At 46.5% G+C, this 19658-nt stretch overlaps 1 long non-coding RNA gene across 1 annotated transcript in view; it reads right to left on the bottom strand.

Annotated features, from left to right (window-relative positions):
* The window catches only part of LOC103890065 (uncharacterized), a 57626-nt gene that overhangs the window by 20692 nt on the left and 17276 nt on the right, over positions 1-19658 (bottom strand). The window contains exons 2-3 of the long non-coding RNA XR_654420.1: positions 8131-8203; positions 7533-7651 (exon numbers count right to left, since the gene is read on the bottom strand). This is a non-coding gene — a long non-coding RNA (uncharacterized LOC103890065). The remainder of the gene's footprint in view (positions 1-7532; positions 7652-8130; positions 8204-19658) is intronic.

Below are 19658 nucleotides of genomic sequence, written 5' to 3'. Positions count from 1 at the left end.
AATTAAAAAATACACTTGCAAATAACCAATAGGTCAAAAAAGGAATCACAATAAAATTGGAAAATATATTTCAGTGAAAGGTAATGAAAATGCTACATATCAAAACTTTTGGCTAAAGCTAATGCAATGATTAATGGCTAATTTAATATTTCTAGTATTCAGAAAGAAGAAAGGCTGAGAAATCAGTGACCCATCACAAGAAGTTAGAAAAAGATAACAAAAGAAACCCAAAGAAAGTAAGAGAAGGAAAATAATAAAGAAAATACCAGAAATTAATAAAACAGAAAACATAGCAAAGATGATCAATAATGCCAAAAGTTTATCTTTTTGAAAAAAGCAATAAGGTCAATAAACTCCTTACAAAACTGATCAAGAAAATGAGAGAGTAAATACACAAATTATTAATAATAGGAATTAAAAAGGGGATATTTCTATAGATCCTATAGACACTTAAAAAATGATGTTACAAACAATTTTATACCTGTAAATTTGAAAATTAGGTAAAATGGACAAATTTTTCTTTAAAATGCAATGTATCAAATGGAGACAAGAAGAAATAGAAATATTGTTTAACCATTTTCAAATTTTCATCTGTATTTAAATATTTTTCATGCAGAAAATAAATATACTGGCAAATTCTACAAAAACCATGAAGAAACAAAGTAATTTTCTGCAAATTTTCCAGAAAATCAAAAATAGAAAAAGAGATAAACTCTGCCATTAGTTTTATGAGAGCAGTATAATGTTGATGTTCAAACTCAACAAGGGAATCATAAGAAAGAAAACTACAGCCCAATCTTTTTTATGAACAAAGAAGCAAAAATCTTAAAATAATAGTAATTAAAAATCAGTGATATGGTCTCTTTCACATGTTATTCTTTTCATATAAAAAAGTCTCTTTAAAAATGAAAATGATGCTTAGCTCCAGGGTCATACAAAAACAGGCTATCAGCAAGATTTGACCCACTAGTCATGGTTTGACAACTCTTGACCTAAATAAAAGGAGAGAAAACCATGTTCAAGAGTTTACACCTAAGTAATCTAAAGAATCAATCAATGCAATTCCAATAAAAAATACAACAGGTTATTTTGTGAAAATTGATAAAATAATTCTAAATTTTGTACAACTATATAAGAGGCTAAGAATAGCCAAGTTCAATATAAAAATTGATCACAAAATTTTTGTAATTAACACAATGTGCACTTGGCACAAGAATAGATAAATAGATCAGTACAGCAGCATAGAAAGTTTAGAAACAGTCCCAGCCATATTTGAACATTTGAGTTATGACAAAGGAGACTCTTCTGGGCAATGGGGAAGGGATGGTCTCTTCAATTCAGGAGAAAAAGGAAACCTGACCCCTACCTCACATCATATACAAAAATATAAATTCAGGAGAATCGTAGACCTAAATATGAAAGGTGAAGTAATGTAGCTTCTAAACACTATTATGAGGCAATATCTTTGTGAGTTCTACTTCCTGCATGATAGTGTGAGATGTCCTATGGACCACTCCCGGAGTAACTGGTGAAAAAAAAAATTCTTAACAATCATTTAATGTATCTGGAAGTAATTCTAAGGGTGTACAGCTAATTAATAAATTTTTTTTTAAATATACTAAAATTCAGGAAGAACAGCAAGAGTCTGTTGTGTTTAAACCCACAGTAACTGACACAACAAAAAGACAAAAAATCACTTTATTCCTCCTCTCATCCAGCTCAGTGAGACAGAAACTTTACTCCATATGGATACAGCCAAGAACACAGGGTTTCCTCTCCTTCCAGCTTCTAGTCAGGAGCTAGCTTCCCAAGAGAGGCACAATGTCAGCATTTCTCATCCTGCTCGCAGCTGTCTGTTGCTGATTCTATGTTCCAGGCAAGTTCAGCCAGGCGGTGAGGGCTCCCTTCTTCTACCCGGCCCAACTCATGGCATGGAAGCTCTACCTTGGGCACAGATCCACAGAGACTACTGGAGACCCAATCACTCTTGCCCCACTGATGGAGCAAGGATTCCACACTGAGAGACAAGCTGAGGAGACCTGAGGCTATTTCCCCTATACGCTGAGCACTCAATTCCTAAATCTGGTGTGTCATTCAGAGAAAAGTTTACCATTGCCACACTTCCAGCACTAGAGCTTTGCTTCAGAGATTTTTGCCTGGAGGAAGAAACAGACCATAGAACAGAGAGCTCTAAATTTCTCCCCAAAGGAACTGACTTCATTTGCAACCAAATGTGGACAAGTTTAAGCCTAAGAGCCCTCTCAAAAACATTGCAGGTTGTGGTGAAAGACAATCGGGAGGAAATTGATGGGTTCATTGGAGATATAGGCTAAACTATAAACAGCTATTTTACTGGAGAGAATCAAGGAAAGAGACAGCTGGAAAGAGCCCTCCTGGGGGTCACAACAGATCTCAAACACTGACCTCAGGAGCTATCTGTTCAAAGGAGTCTGGCTTTGACGGGATCAGTCTTTAAATAAATATATGTAGTGTTGAAAACAATAGGGCAATCAGCCACCAATTAGTGGAACTTAACAGATGAGTGTGGTCAGAGAAAGATACAATTAAAGACAGCCCTGCAAAAACCACTGTCATCTTAGGGTGACTGTGGGCATACCCAAGGATATACCCTCTAAGAGCAATACCAGAGTCTTCATGCAGGAAAACCAAATTAACTAAAATAATCCAGCAAGTCACAAAAAAGTAAACAAGTAAGTAAGTTCCAAAAGGAAGGACTAATTTATCCAGAGTTACTACATTATTTACAATGTCTACTTTTCAACAACAAAAAACTTAAGAGACATAAAAAGAAACAAGAAAGTATGACTCATACACCAGGAGGTAAAAAAGCAAGCAAAAGAAACTGCCTGTGAGAGAAATCATATGTTGGATTTAACACAAAGACTTAAAAGTGGTAATTGTAAATATGTTCAAATAACTTTAAGGAAATCATGATTAAAGGAGTAAAGGAAAGTATGATGACAAAGTCACATTAAGTGGAGATATTAATAAACAGATAGAAATTATTTTTTAAAATAATCGAATGGAAATCTGGAGTTAAAAGTACAATAACTGAGATTTTCAAAAAATTAACTAGAGGAGCTCAACAGTGTATTTGACCTGGCAGAAGAATTAGTGAAATTGAAGAAAAGTTGATAGAGCTTATGAAATCTAAGAGCAGAGAGAAAACAATAATGAAAAATGAACAGAGCCTGAGAGAAATGTGGCACATCATTAAGCATAACAAATACATGTAGTGGGAGTATTAAAAGGAAAGAAGAAGGAGAAAGAATCAGAAAAGATATTAAAAGAATTAATGGCTGAAAGCAACCCAAATTTACTGAAAAACATTAATCTATACATCTAGGAATCTCAATGAACTCTAAGTAGAATAAACACAAAGAGATCTACAAACAGACAAATCAGAGTAAAAATGTTGAAACCCAAAGACAAGAAGAAAACCTCAAAAGCAATGAGAGAAAAATGACTCAGTTTACAAGAGAATCCTGATAAGATTAACAATGAACCTCTCATCAGGAATAATGGAGGTCAGGAGGCAATGGGATAACATATTCAGAGTGCTCAAAGAAAAAAACTGTCAACTAAACATCCTAGATCCAGCATAGCTGTCTTTTGAAAATGATGATTAATTCAAGACTTTACAAGATAAACAAAACTAGGATCATTTATTTACTAGCAGATCAGCCTTACAGCAGATACTAAAGGAAGTTCTTCAGACTGAAAACAAATGACCCCTGATGATTACTTGATTCCACATGAAAAAAGGCAATTATGCAAGTATAAAAGGCACTACAAATGCATACTTTTTCCTTCCTTCTATTAATTGATTTAAAAGGTAATTATATGAAGCAATTTGCATATAATGTATTGTTGGCCCTATCATACAGAAATATAATACATTTACCAATTATAGCACAAGGAGATGTGTGAGAGAAAAGCTGTACTGGGATAAGAAAATGACTCCAGATGGTAACCCAAATCCACAAGAACAAATGAAGAAAACAAGAAATGACCAACAAGAAGGGTAAACATATACTTGTTCTTCTTTCTACTCTTAGCTTCTTCAAAAATATAAAATTATATAGAATAATAATTTTATAATAATGAACTATTGTGTTTGTACTATTTATAGATGTAATATATGTAACAACAATATCACTAAAATAAAGGAAGAAATAGAGCTGCATTGAAGTAATATTTCAATTTCTAACTGAATTTAAGTTAATATAAATCTAAAACTGATTCTGAAAATTTAAGATTATATATTGTCTTCAAAAATATAAAATTATATAAAATAATAATTCTATAATAATGTATTATTTTGTTTGTAATATTTATAGATATAATATGTATAATAATATCACTAAAAGGGAGGAATAGAGCCGTGTTGAAGTAATATTTCAATTTCTAGCTGAATTTAAGTTAATATAAATCTAAAGCTGATTCTGAAAATGTAAGACATATGTGGAAAGCCCTAGAGCAATCATTAAGAAAATAACTCAAAAATATGTAGTAAAAATAATTAAAGAGGTATACATGCTACATTTTAAAAATCACTTAATAGGAAATAAAATAATAATGACAAATAGAGGAACAGAAAAGACATGAGGAAACAAAAAGTAAAATGGTGGAATGGTGGATGTTAATTCAATGACATCAATAATACCATTAATGTGACTGGATTAAACAATCCAATCAAAAGGCAGAGATTTCCAGACTGGATTTAAAAAAAAAAAAAACACCAAGATCCAACTATATGCTGTCTATAAGAAATACTCTTTAGATCAGGAAGACATAACAATTATAAACATATGTGCAGCCAACAACAGAGCCCCAGTGTACATGAAGGAAAAACTGACAGAATTGAAGGGAAAAATAATTCAACAATAGAATTAGATATTCTAATTCTAGAATATCTAATCTAGAAAGATAATTCAACAATAATAATTATAAATTACAATATCTTATTTTTAATAATGTACACAAAAAATTGGCAAAAGATCAAAAAGGAAACAAATGACTTTAACAATACTATAAACCAACTAGCCCTAACAGGCTTCTATCAAACACTCTACCCGGCCAGGTGCAGTGGCTCACGCCTGTAACCCCAGCACTTTGGGAGGCTGAGGTGGGCAGATCACAAGGTCAAGATATCGAGACCATCCTGGTCAACATGGTGAAACCCCGTCTCTACTAAAAATACAAAAATTAGCTGGGCATGGTGGTGCACGACTGTAGTCCCGCCTGTAGTCCCAGCTACCCGGGAGGCTGAGGCAGGAGAATCGCTTGAACCCAGGAGGTGGAGGCTGCAGTGAGCCAAGATCGCGCCACTGCACTCCAGCTTGGCAACAGAGCGAGACTCTGTCTCAAAAAACAAAACAAAACAATATACTTTACCCAACAACAGCAGAATATGCATTCAAGGGTACATGGAATATTCTCCAGGATAGACTGTATCTTAGGCCACAAAATAAACACCAATACGTTTAAAATGACAGAAATCATAGAAAGTATGTTCTCTAACCATAAAAGAATAAAATTGGTTAACATTAACAGAAAGAAATTTTGGAAACTCACAAATATGTGGCTATTAAACAACACACTTCTTAGCTAATGAATCAAAAGAGAAATCACAGGGGAAATTAGAAAATACTTTTAATGAAATGAAAATATTTAAAATGAATGAAAATTAAGACACAGCATTACAAAATTTATGAGATACAGCTAAATCAGTGGTTAGAAGGAAATTTACAGTTATAAGTTCCTAGATTCAAAAATGAGAAAGATCTCAAATTAATAATCTAAGTTTCCACCTTCAAGACAGTGAAAAATGAAAAGCAAACTAAATTTAAAGCAAGCTGAAGGAAGGACGTCATAAAGATTAATTAAAGGAAATTAATGAAATAAAAAATAGAAAAACAAAAGAGAAAATCAATGAAACCAAAAGCTGAAAAAAAGATTAACAGAATGTATAAGATTGACCAAGAAAAAGTATATAAGACTCAAATTATTAGAATCAGAAATTAAAGAGGGGACATTACTATCAACCTTAAAGAAATAAAATGGAATATTAAAGAAATAAAATGGAATACTATGAACAATTGTATGCCAACAAATTAGATAATCTAGATGAAATTGTAGAGGTTCGCTAAATGAAAATTTGGGGTTGGGGAGGGGGCTGAGGAGGAGCAGGGATTGGGTACATTTGTTTCCAAACAAAGCCCATTTGCCTAGTCCAGGGGCTGTAGATAGGGTCCTGGGAACCTGAGGTGTTGCCCAGGCTCAGCACCAACTAGCTGCATCATTTTAAGTCCTCCACCCTTTCTGAGCCTCAGTTTACCCATCTTTAAAATGCCAGGGTTGTTGGACTAGATGAGAGTTTCCCAAAGTGTGGACTTACACCACTGTTGGAATGGCAATGCTGCTATACACCAGGACCAGGATGAGGAGAGGCATTTCCTGTCCAAATCTATTTAGTCCTTTTGATTACTTCCTGGCCAAAGTGTCAGCTTGGTGTTGGGTGTCTTCAGTCTGCCATCAACAGTTGCTAGTCCCTCTGGAACTAGGGAGTAGAGGTCAGACCTTGAGCTCAGGGGCCCCCCAGACAACAGGACCCCACTGGAATGTAGTGGTCTTGCTCCATCACCATGTGCTATTGTCATAGGTACCTTCTGTTTACAGAAGGTGGTGGTGTATTTTTTCATTTACACTCACTTAAGTAGAGAAGTTAAAAATACTAAGTGAGAAAAGCGTGTTGTAGGACAGTGTGCATTGCATACTAAAAATTGTCTTTGAATTGGAAAAATATAAAAAATACATATAGTTCATATTCGTTGATGTAAAATAATAATCATGGCTTTGGGGGAGGGGCCAGGGGTGGGAGGCAGACTCCCCTGAAAGCACTTACTAAACTTTTTGATTTTTGAACCATGTGAGCACAGCTCAGATCCAAACAAAAATTAAATGTAAAAATAAATTAAAAATTTAGACAACCATGAAATAAATTATAGTAATGCTCACTCATAAGGCAAAAATCTCAAAGGTGGCGCCCAACTGACTGAGACTGGGGAGACGCCGGGCTGGCTGGGGGCTGTAGTCCCCTCCATCTCTGGCTGTGGTGGTGGGGCCGCATTCCCGGGCACACGGCCCACTCCCCACCCTCCACTGCCGCCTGGTTCCCAGCGGGTGCCCGGGCACAGCTCCCTCAGCCTGTAGGACTCCTATCAGTGCACAATGTCCTGTCTGTTTCTGGTGCCTGGTCCGGTCGGGCCTGCCCACACCAGACATGCCCTTCAGACTCTAGAGGCCCCCACCTCACAGCAAACCCTGGGCTGGGACTTTGGCCTGAAGATAGGAGCTGGCTGGAGTCAGTGTTCTTTGTGAGGACCTCCCCTTCCAGGACAGGCTGCCTTCTCCCTAAGTTGGTTTTCTCGTGTTTCCCCTAGAAGATAATAACAAACAGCACAGCTCTTCCATGCACTGCTCTAAGCATCCATCTTATATTCACTCACTTCATCTGCACAGCAGCTCCAAGAGGGAGTTCCCATTATCATCATCATCATCTTCATCACCCCATTTTCCAGGTGAGCACATAGAGGCAGGCTAAATAACTTGCTCTGAGGCCACACATCTGAAAAGTCAGGGTCTGGATTTGAACCCAGGCCCCCTAATCCTGAATCCACCACAGAGCCAGGTACAGAGCTAAGGCTCTACAAGGGCCTTGAGTCTCAGCCCTTGGACTTCCAGCTGGGGCACCACAGCCCAGAGAGGGAAGGACAACGCACAAAGTCACACAGCCAGGAGGCCAGATCCAGCCCTGCATGGTGGAATCCCTTGGAAAAGGCTGCCCCATCCACAGAGATGTATTTGGTTGGTGCAAAAATAATTGCAGTTTTTGCCATTACTTTAATAGCAAAAACCACAATTACTTTGTACCAACCTAATAATTTGTGCACCTGTTCTCTTGAGAGAGAGAGAGAGAGAGAGCGTGCGAGTCTGAGTCTAGTGAGCCTACCTAGCAGGTTCTGCTGCCAACAGTCCACTCCCCCACCCCACCCACAGCCCCTGCCCTCATAGCCAGGCCCCCTCCCCGCATTGTTCCCATCTCACCTAAAAGAACATGCACATTTTTCTGCAGAAGACACACCTCTTTCCTTGCTGCAATCCAAGGAGGGTGGGGGGACTGAAAATAAATTTAAAAAAAAAAAAACACAGGCAAGCAAGAGATTCAGATTGGAACAGATGTTCTTAAGAGACCCAGTCAGGCAGTGGAAGAGGCTAAGGTTGAGGATCAGGTGGACAGATTGGGTCTCAGAGCCTGTTTTGTCATCAGTAAACAGGGTTCCCAGCATGTCATTTGCATATCTATTGTCAGGGTTAAACAAGATTTGTGTAAAATGGCCTAGCTCAGTGCCCAATCCAGAGTAGGTGCTAATATGCATGCATTTCTTTTCTCTGTGCCTCAGTTTCATCATCTGCAAAGTGGGCATAACAGCAACCTTCTTTTTGAGGTTTTCAGGAGGATTAAATGGGTTAATAATTGTCAAGCTCATGAGAGGTGCCATGTAATCTGTGTGACCAAATGTCTGGATTTGCACCTGTCATCTTGGGGTAGCTGTTAATCATGCCCCTGTTCATTCCCAAAATGCCCTAGCTTGGGGCAAAAACTATTTATGCCCTGTGTCAAACCACTGGCCAAATGAAGAGTGAATACAGAAGAGAACGTGGTCGCCAAAGCCACATCCCCCCAAACTGCTCATCTGCACAGGCCCTTGTCAGCCCAGCCTATCTCTGTGTCTCTCCCAGGGCAGGGCTGCCCCTCACAGAGGATCAGGATCCTGAGAGGGTTGGGGGAGGACCCTGGGGCTGAGCAGCCTCACTGCCACTTCCCATTTCGACCAGCGTTAAATTGCAGAGATGGTTTCTCAGGCCACTCACCACCCTCCCAGGTCCTGCAGTTCCCCGCTTCTGTCTCTTAGGCTGTCATTCCATCTTTTGCCTGGCTCCCATACCCAAGGACAAGGCAGACCCAGTGTGATGTCTCTGGCTGGGCTCACTCTGGTTTCTTCTTGCCTCAGGCCTGCACATATTTCCATTGCCTCTCCGGTTGGTGGACTCCTAAGCATCCTTCAAAGGCCAGATCAAATGACCCCTCCCAAAAAAAGCCTTCCTCTTTCCTCCTGGCAGATAATCGCTCCCTTCTCTGGGCCTTTCTCTAAGCTGGGCTCCCTCGCTGCTCTGCGATCCACCACTTACCAGCCGCCTAACCCAAGGAGAGTCTCCTAACCTCTCTGTGCCTCCATCTCCTCATCTGTGAAATGGAAATGAACATAACAAGGTCTTCTTCCTAGGGCTGCTGTGAGAATTATATAAGCTGGTACATGTGAAGTGCTTAGAAGTGTGCCTGGGGCATGGTGAGCACATAACTTGTTGTTATGATTACACTCTATTAACTATCTGATAGTAATCATCCTCACTTTCACCCTCACAGCCCACCTCACACCTGTCATTGGTGGTTTCCTGTCTGTCTCGCTTATGAATTGGGGAGTACATACAAGGATAGAGGCTGTGACCATCTGTGGATTCTCAGCCTGCAGCCCTGAGTTGGGCAGAAAATAGATCCAAATGAATGAGTTCATGAATAATCAGATCCCAGTCACCGGATCCCTGGTCCTCCCTTTGAAAGGGATGTCACTGATAGGCCAGCCTGCTGTGGGAACCTGGGTTCTCTTGCAAAGCCGGGCCTGCCTCAGGAGCTCTTAGTTTTCTAACTAGGAACGTGGGCCGTGAGCAGTGACCTATTTAGCAACAAACCGTCCCCCAAATGGGGCAACCTAAAACGCTGATTTACCATTACTTTCTATTCTGTTTGTTAGCAAATACAGGTAGGTTCCTGGCTGGTCTTGCCTGGACACATCCATGAAGCTCCATTCAGCTGGGCTGAAATTTTCAAGACACAATGGGTGCTAGCTGTCTTCTGGAGTGACAGTGCCTCTCCCATGGCCCCCACCCCAAAGGCCAACCAGGATCCTCACACAGGGGCCCCCTCAGTTCCCTCCATGTGATCCCCACAATGGGAAACCAACCTCCTCAAATGGTCCCCAAACCCAATAGTAGACCAGCCCCCTCACACGGGAGTCCCCACAGTTCCCTCCAAGTGTCCCCCAATGGGAGCCCAGCCCCCTCACATGGTGGTCCCCTCAGTTCCCACCACATGGCCCCCCAGTGTTAGACCAGCCTCCTAACATAGAGGTCTCCTCAGTTCCCTCCACGTGGCCTCCCAGTGGCAGACCAGCCTCCTCACAAGGCAGGGGTCCCCTCAGTTCCCTCCATGTAACCCTGTCAATGGTAGACCAGCCTCTTCACACAGGAGTACCATCAGTTCCCTTTGTGTGTCCCAACCCCAATGGTAGACTAGCCTCCTCACATTAGGGTCCCCACAGATTCCTACATGTGCCCCTCCACCTCCAGTGGTTGACCAGCCTTCTCACATAGGGACCCACTCAGTTCCCTCCACGTGGCCCCATCAATGGTAGACCAGCCTCCTTACACAAGAATCCCTTCAGTTTCCTTCCCAAGCCTCCACCCCAAAGGTAGACCAGAAGACTCACTGGCCCCCACCACCTCAGTTCTCTCCATGTGCCCACCCCAGTGGAAAAACAGCCTCCACACACAAGGGTCTCCTCAGTTCCCTCCACATGACCACTCAGTGGTAAACCAGCCACCTCACACAAGGGTCCTCTCACTTTCTTCCATGTGCCCCCACCAGTAGACAAGCCTTCTCACACGGAGGTCCCTTCAGTTCCCTCCACCTTAGGTCCCTCAATAGTAGACCAGTCTCCTCAGATTGGGACCCCCTCAGTTCCCTAAAGGTTTCCCCACCCAAATGATAGACCAACCTCCTCAAACAGGGTGCCCATCAGTTCCCTCCACATAGCCCCATCAATGGCAGACCAAGCCTCCTCACACAGTGGTACCCTCAGTTCCCTTTTTGTCCCCCAACCCCAGGGGTAGACTAGCCTCCTCACACTGGGGTCTCCACAGATTCCTACACATGCCCCTCTCAAAGGTGGACCAGCCTCCACACAGTTACCTCCACGTCCCCCCATGAATGGTAGACCAGCTGCCTCACATGGGGGTCCAAGTTCCCTTTACATGCCACCACTAATGGTAGACTAGCCTCCTCACACAAGGGTCCCATTAGTTCCCCTCCATGTGGACACTTAATGGTAGACCAGCCTCCTCATATAGGGGTCCCCTCGGTTTTCTCCCTGTGTGCCCCCAGTGATAGACCAATCTCCTCACACATGGGTCCCCTCTTTTCCCCTCCTTGTGGCCCCCCAATAAAAGATGGGTCTCTTCAAATGGGGGTCCCCTAACCTCCCGCCATGTGGCCCCTGCAATGGTAGATCATCCTTCTTACATGGGTGTCCCCTCAGTTCTCCTCCATGTGGCCCTCTCAGTGGTAGACCAGCTTCCCCATATGGGGGTCCCTAACTTCCCTACACATGCCCCACACCCCAGTGGTAGACCAACCTCATCACACAGGGGTCCCCATTGTTACCTCCCAACCAAATAGTAGACAAGCCTCCTCAAATCAGGTACCTTCAGTTTTCTTCATGTGGCTCCCTCAATGGTAGACCAGCCTCCTCATATGGGGGTTCCCTCGGTTTCCCTCCATGTGACCGCAACAAAAGACCACTCTCCTCCCAGGAGCATCCCCTCAGTTCCCTTCACGTGCTCCCACCCCAATAATAGACAAGTGTCCTTACATGGGTGTCCCCTCCAGTTCCTCCAAAAGCCCCCACCACAAAGGTAGACCAGCCTTCTCACATAGGGGTCCACTCAGTTCGTTCCATGTGCCCCCATCCCAATAGTAGATGAGCCTCCCCAGATGGGGGTCCTATCAATACAGCCTTCCCAATGGTAAACCAGCCTCCTCACATGAGGAGGTTCCCTCAGTTCCCTCCATATGCTCCCACACCAATGGTACACCAGCCTCCTCACACGAGGGTTTCCTCACTTCTTTCTACTCGGCCACCTCAAGGGCAGACCAGCCTCTTCACACAGAGTAGCGTCCACAGGTCCCCCTCAATGGTAGACCAGCCCCCTCACATGAATGTCTTCTCAGTTTCTCTCATGTGCCCCACCATGGCAGACCAGTTGCCTCACATGGGGGTCCTCTCGGTTTCCTCCAGGTGGTCCCCCAATGGTAGATCAGTCTCCTCACACAGGGGTTTCCTCAGTTTCCTCCATGTGTCCCCACCGCTATGGTACACCAGCCTTCTCACATGGGTGTCTCCCCAGTTCCCTCCAAGTGCCCCCACCCCAATGGTAGACAAGCACCCCCACAAAGGGGTGCCCTCAATTTCCTCCAAGAACTCCCATTCCACTGGTATACTAGGCTCCTCACACAAGGGTTTCCTCAGTGCCCTAGACGTGATTCCCCCAGTGGTAGACCAGTCACCTCATATGGGGATCCCCTCAGTTCTCCCTAGGTGGGCTCCCAGTGGTAGACCAGCCTCCTCACATGAATGTTCCCTCAGTTCCCTCCACATAATCCCACCCAATAATAGACCAACCTTCTCAGATGGGAGTTCCATCAGTTCTCTCCATGTGCCCCCACACCAGTGGTAGATCAGCCTCCTCATGTGTGGTTCCCATCAGTTTTATCCACGTGGTTCCCTCAGTGGTAGGCCAGCCTCCTAACATGGGGGTCCTCTCAGTTCCCTTCATGATCCCCCACCCCAAAGGTAGTCAATCCTCCTCACAAGGGGGTTCTCTCAGTTTCCTCCACATTCCCCCACCTCGATGGTAGACCAGACTCCTCACATGGCGTCCCCTCAGTTTCTTCCACTTAGCCCCCCCAATGGTAGACAGCCTTCTCAGATGGGGTCCCCTCAGTTTCCACCACGTGCCCCCACCACAATGGTAGACCAGACACCTCAAAGGGGGTGTCCATTCAGTTTCCTCCACGTGGCCTCCCAAATGTATACCAGCCTCCTCATACCAAAGTCACCTCAGTTTTCTCCATGTGGTACCACCAGTCTGCTTAAATGGCAACCCTCTCAGTTTTCTCCATGTGCCCCCTCAATGTTAGACCAGCCTCCTCACACTGGGGTCCCCTCAGTTTCCTCCACATGACCCCACTATAATGGTAGGCCAAACACCTCACATGAGAGCCTGTTCAGTTTTCTCCACTTGCCCCCACTCCCATGGAAGACCAGTCTCCTCACATGGTGATCCTCTGTTTCCTCCACGTGCCCCCTCAATGAAAGACCAGCCTCCTCACACAGAGATTCCCTCAGTTTTTCTTCTTATATCCCCACCCCAATGGTAGACCAGGCTCCTCACACAAAGGTCCACTCATTACCTCTCCAGGTGTCCCCACCTCAGTGATAGAACAGCCTTCTCAAACGGGAGTTCCCTCAAATGTTAGACCAGCCTTCTCACTTGAAGTTTCCTGCAGTTTTTTTCACATACCTCCACCCCAAGGGAGGCTCCATCCCAGTGGTTAAACAGCCCCTTCACATGGGGGTCCCATCAGTTTTCTTCACGTGTCCCACTGAATAACAGATCAGCCTCCTCAAATGGGGGTCTTCTCAGTCCCCCCACCTCAATGGTAGACAAGCCTCCTCACATGGGATTTTCCTCAGTTCCCTCCACGTGACCCAACCCCAGTGGTACATGGGCCTCCTTTTCACGGGCATCCCCTCAGTTCCCTCAACATGCTTCCCCCAGTGGTAGACCCGACATTTAACATGTGGATGCACTCAATTCCCTCCATGTGGCCTGCTCAAAGGCATACGAGCTACCTCACGCAGGAGTTCCCTCAGTTTTCTCCTCAAGCCCCTGCAATGGTAGACCAGCCTGCTCACAAGGGGTGGGGGGAAGGATTGTTTCCCTTCACATGCCCCTACCACAATGATAGACGGGCCTCCCCACATAAAGGTCCCCTCAGTTCCCTCCACATGCTCCCATCACAATGGTATATCAGACTCTTCACCTGGGGGTCCCCTCAGTTCTCTCCATGTGCTCACCCAACGGTAGACAAGCAGCTTCACACCGGGTTTCCTCAGTTCTCTCCACATACCCCCCAACTGCAGTAGTAGACCAACCTTCTTTCATGGGGGTCCCCTCAGTTCCCTCCACGTGCCCCCAAGAATAATAGACCAGCCACCTCTCAAGGGGTTCCCCTCAGTTCACTTCATGTGGTTCACTCAAAGGTAGACCAGTCTCCTAAGACAAGGGTCCCTTCACTTCCCTCCATGTGGCCCTTTTAATGGTAGACAAGCCTCCTCACATGGGGATCTCCTCAGGTTCTCTTCACATGCCCCAGCCCAATGGTAGACCAGCATCCTCACACAGAAGTCCCTCAGTTTCCTCCATGTGCCTCCACCACAATGGTGGACCAGATATCTCACAAGGGGGAAGTCCACTCCATTTCTTCCACATGCCCCCAACAATAGTAGACCAGCCACCTCACACAGATGTCTTAGTTCCTATTCATGTGGACGCTTAATGGCAAACCAACCTCCTCAAATGCAGGTCCCTTCAGTTCCCTCCACATCCCCTTCTGTGGTAGACCAGCCTCCTCACATGCTGATCCCCTCTATTCCCCTCCATGTGGCCCCCTCAATAATAGACCAGTCTGCTTACATAGTGGTCTCCTCACTTCCCTCCTTGTAGCCCCTGCAAAGGTAGGCCACTTTCCTCACACGGGTTTCCTCTGTTTCTCTTCATGTAGCCCCCCTCAAAGGTAGACCAGCCTCCCCACACAAAGGTTCCCTAACTTCCCTTGAGGTGCCCTCAGCCCCGTAGTAGACCACTCTTTTCAGTTCCTCTCAGTCCCTTCACACGCAGGTCTTCTCAGTTATCTCTACAAGGCCCCAACCCAAATGGTAGACCAGACACCTCACACCGGGGATACCCCCAGTTTCCTCCATGTGCCCCCACCACAATGGTAGACTGGCCACCTCACATAGGGGTTCCTACAGTTTCCTCTGCATAGCCCACTGCGTGGTAGACAAGCCTCCTCACACAGGAGTTTCTTCAGTTCCCTCAACATTCCCCGCTCAGTGAAAAACCAGCCCCCTTATATGGGGGTTCTCTGTTTTCTCCACATGCCCCCACTCCTATGGTAAACCAGTCTCTTCAGTTGGGTGTCCACTCAGTTGCCTCCACATCACCCCCATCCCCAATAATAGAACAGCCTCCTAGCACAAGGGTCCTCTCCATTCCCTTCACTCGCTGCCAACCCAATGGTAGACCAGCCACCTCACAAGAGGGACCCCTCAGTTCCCTCCACGTGGCCCCATCAATGGTGGACCAGCCTCATCACACAAGCATTCTCTCAGTTTCCTCCACATGGCCTTTTCAATGGTAGACCAGCCTCCTCACATGGGGGTCCCCTCAGTATACTTGTGGCCCCCTCAATGGTAGACCAGCTTCCTCACCCTGGGTTTCCTCAGTTCCCTCCATGTGGTCCCCTCAATGATAGACCAGGCTCCTCACTCAGGGATCCTCTCAGTTCCCTACATGTGACCCCCAATGGTAGACCTGCCTCCTCACACAGGGGTCTTTTTAGTTCCACTCCAAGTCCCCCCACCCCAGTGGTAAATCAGTCTCCTCACACAAGGGTTTCCTCACTTCTATCCACATTCCCCAATCCCAACGGTAGGCCAGCCTTCTTTCATTAGCATCCCCTCAGTTCCCTCCACATGCCCCCCACACCATGGTAAACCAGCCCTCTCACATGTAGGTCCCCTCAGTTCCATCCATGTGGCCCACTCAAAGGTATACAAGCCTCCTCACATGGGGGTCCCCTCAGTTATCACCACATGCCCCCATCCCAATGGTAGACCAGCCTCCTCACACAGGGGTCCCCTCAGTTCCCTCCACATGTCCCCCTCAATGGTAGACCAGCCTCCCCACTTGGGCATCTTCTCAGTTCCCCTCACATGCACCCTCAATGGTAGATCAGCCACTTTACACAAGGGTGTCCCCTCAGTTCCCTCCACATTCTCTCACTCCAATTGTATACTAGCCACCTCACATGGGGGTTTTCTCAGTGCCCTAAGCATGATTACCTCAATGGTAGACTAGACTCCTCACATGGGGGTTCTCTGAGTTTCCTCCATGTGATCCCCAATGATAAACAGTCCTCCTCACAAGAAGATTTCCTCAATTCCCTCCACATAACCATCCTCCAATGATAGATCAGCCTCCTCACGGGGGGTTCCCTCGGTTACCTCCACGTGCCCCCACCACAAAGGTAGACCAGGCTCCTTACATAGGGATCCTCTCAGTTTTCCCCATGTGCCCCCACCACAATGGTAGACCAGATGCCTCAAAATGGGGTGCACTTACTTCTCTCCACATGGCCCCCCAAAGGTAGGCCAGCCTCCTTACATGGGGGTTTCCTCAGTTATGTCCACGTGGCCCCCTCCAATGGCAGACCAGCCTCTTCACACGAAGATCCACTCAGTTCCTCTCCAGGTGCCCCCATCATAATGATAGAAAAGCCTCCTCACATGGGGCTCCCCTCAATTTCCTCCAGGTGCCCCCCACCCCAATAATAGACTGGCTTTACATGGGGGTCTTCTCAGTTTCCTCCTCATCCCCCTCCTCAGTGGTAGACCATCTGCCTCATACGAGGGGTTCCCTCAGTTCCCTTCATGTGCTCCCACCTCAATTGTAGACAAGCCTCCTCACAAAAGAGTCCTCTCAGTTTCCTCCACATCTCCCCACACCAATGGTAGACCCACCTCCTCAGATAGGGATCCCCTCAGTTCCCTCAATGTGCCCCCATCAATGGTAGACTAGCCTCCTCACACAGAGGCTCTCTGTTTCCTTTTTATGCTTTAACCTCTATGGTAGACCATTCTCCTCACTTTGGTGTCCAGTCAGTTTGTTCCATATGACCCCCTCTAATGATAGATCAGCCTCCTAGCACAAGGGCCCCTCAGTTCCCTTCAAGTGCCCCCAACCCAGTGGTAGACCAGCTACCTCACAGGAGGGTCTCCTCACTTCCCTCCACATGATTCCCTCAATGGTAGACCAGCCTCCTCACACAGGTGCCCCTTCAGTTCCCTCCATGTAGCCTTTTCAATGGTAGACCAGCCTTCTCACACGGGGACAAGTTCCCCTCAGTTCCCTCCATGTGCTACCCCTGCCAATGGTAGACCAGCCGCCTCACATGTGGGCCCCCTCAGTTCCCTCCACATAACTCCCTCAATGGTAGACCAGCCTTCTCACAGGGGGGTTCCCCCAGATCCCCCCACGTGCCACCATCTCAATGGTAAATCAGCCTCCTCACATGTGGGTTCCCTCAGTTTTCTCCACGTGGTTCTCTTAATGCCAGACAAGCCTCCTAACACGGGGGTCCCCTCAGTTTCATTCATGTACCTCCACCCCAATGGTAAACATGCCTCCTCACATGGGGGTCTCCTCGGTTACTTCCCCATTCCCCCACCCCAGTGGTATACTAGCCTCCTCACATGGGGGTTTCCTTGGTGTCCCAAATGTGATTACCTCAATGGTAAACAGCCTTCTCACTCGGGAGTTCTCTCAGTTTCCTCCACATGCCCTCACCTGTATGGTAGACAACTCTCCTCACATGGGATTACTCAGTTTTCTCCATGGGGCTCCCTCAATGGTAGACCAGTCTCCCCACACAGGAATTCCCCTCATTTACCTCTACCTGTCCCTACCCAAATAATAGACCAGCCTCCTTAGATGGATGTCCTCTGAGTTTTCTCCATGTGCCCGCCCCCATCACAATGGTAGACCAACCTCCTTACATGGGAATCCATTCAGTTCCCCTTCATGTGCCCCCAGCCCAATGGCAGACCAGCCTCCTCAGTGGAAATCCTTTCAATTCCCTCCATGTACCCCCCGATGGCAGACCAGCCTTCTCACACTGGGGTTCTTTTAGTTGCCCTCCGTGTTGCCTAACCCCAATGGCAAACCACCCACCTCACATTGGGGTTTCCTCAGTTATCGCCATGTGCCCCCATCCCAATGATAGACAAGCCTTCTCACATGGGCATCCCCTCAGTTTTCTCCATGTGCCCCCCAATGGTAGACTGGTCTTCTCACAAAGGGGTCCCCTTAGTTTCCTTCAACGTGCCCCCACCCCCAAGGTAGATCAGCCTTCTCACACAGGAGTCCCTTCACTCACCTCCATGTTACCCTACCCCAGTGGTAAACAAGCCTCCTCACATGCGCATCCCCTCTGTTCCCTACATGTACCCACCCAATGGTAGACCAGCCTCCTCACACACAGGTTTTCTCAATTATCTCCACGTGGGCTTTACCACAATGATAGACCAGCCTCTCCACACGAGGGTCCCCTCAGGTTCCTCTATGTGCCCTCACCATAATAGTAGACCAGATGCCTCACATGGGGATCCCCTCAGTATTTTTCATGTGCCTTCCTTACAGGTGTCATTTCAATTTCCCTACACATTTCCTAACCCCAATGATCTACCAATCCCCTCATATGGGGGTTTCCTCAGTTCCCTCCAAGTGCCCCCACCCTGATGGTAGACCAGTCTTCTCAAACGGGGATCCCCTTAGTTCCCCTCTATGTGCCCCCACCCCAAAGGTAGACCAGACTTGTCACACAGGGGTCCCCTCATTTACTTCAATATGCTGCTACCCCAGTGGTAGATAAGCCTTCTCACGGGGGGGTCCCCTCAGTTCCCTCCACATGGTCCCCCAATGATAGAACAGCCTCCTCACAAAAGGGTCCCCTCTCCTTCCTTCACATGCCCCCAACTTAATGGTAGACCAGCCACCTCACACATGCATCCCCTCAATTCCTTCCACATTGCCCCCTTACTGGTAGACCAGCCTCCATACACAGATGTCCCCTCAGTTCTCTCCACGTGGCCTTTTAAATGGTAGATCAGCCTCCTCACAAGGGGGTACCCTCAGTTTTCTCCATGTGCTTTCACCCCAACAGTAGACCAGCTTCCTCACAAAAGGGTCACCTCAGTTCTCTCCACGTGATTCCCCCAGTGGTAGACAAGCCTACTCACACAGGAGTACCTCAGCTTCCTCCCAAAGCCCCCATCACACAGGTGCCTCCTCAAACCAGGGTCCCCTCAGTTCCCTCCAAGTGCCCCAGACCCAATGGTAGGCCAGCCTCCCAACATGGGGGTTCCAACAGTACCCTCCATGAGACTCCCTAAAGGCAGGACAGCCTCCTCAACTGGGGGTTCTTTCAATTTCCTCCACATGCTTCCACCTCAATGGTACACCAGTCTCCTCCCACGATGGTCCCCTCAGTTCTTTCCATTTGGCCCCCTCAATAGTAGACCAGCCTCATCACATGAAGGGCCCCTTAGTACCCTCTACAGGGCCCCCTCAGTGGTAGACCAGCCTTTTCTCAGTTTTCTCCATGTGCCCACATCCCAATAATAAAAGAGCCTCCTCACATGGGGGGCTCTTCAGTACCCTCCATGTGGACCCTCAACAATACACGAGCTTCCTCACTTAGGGGTCTTCTCAGTTCCCTCCACGTGTACTCCCCGTGGTAGACCAGCCTCCTTACATGGGGTTTTTTTTTCATTTCCATTCCAAGGCCCCCACCCCAAGAATAGACCAGCCTCCTCACATGGGGGACCCCTCAG

This window comes from Pongo abelii, chromosome 2 (genome assembly GCF_028885655.2).
Source record: "Pongo abelii isolate AG06213 chromosome 2, NHGRI_mPonAbe1-v2.0_pri, whole genome shotgun sequence".
NCBI classification, from domain to species: Eukaryota; Metazoa; Chordata; class Mammalia; order Primates; family Hominidae; genus Pongo; species Pongo abelii.
The sequence above is the reverse complement of the archived record's forward strand: the minus strand, read 5'-3'. Positions and strand labels throughout refer to the sequence as shown.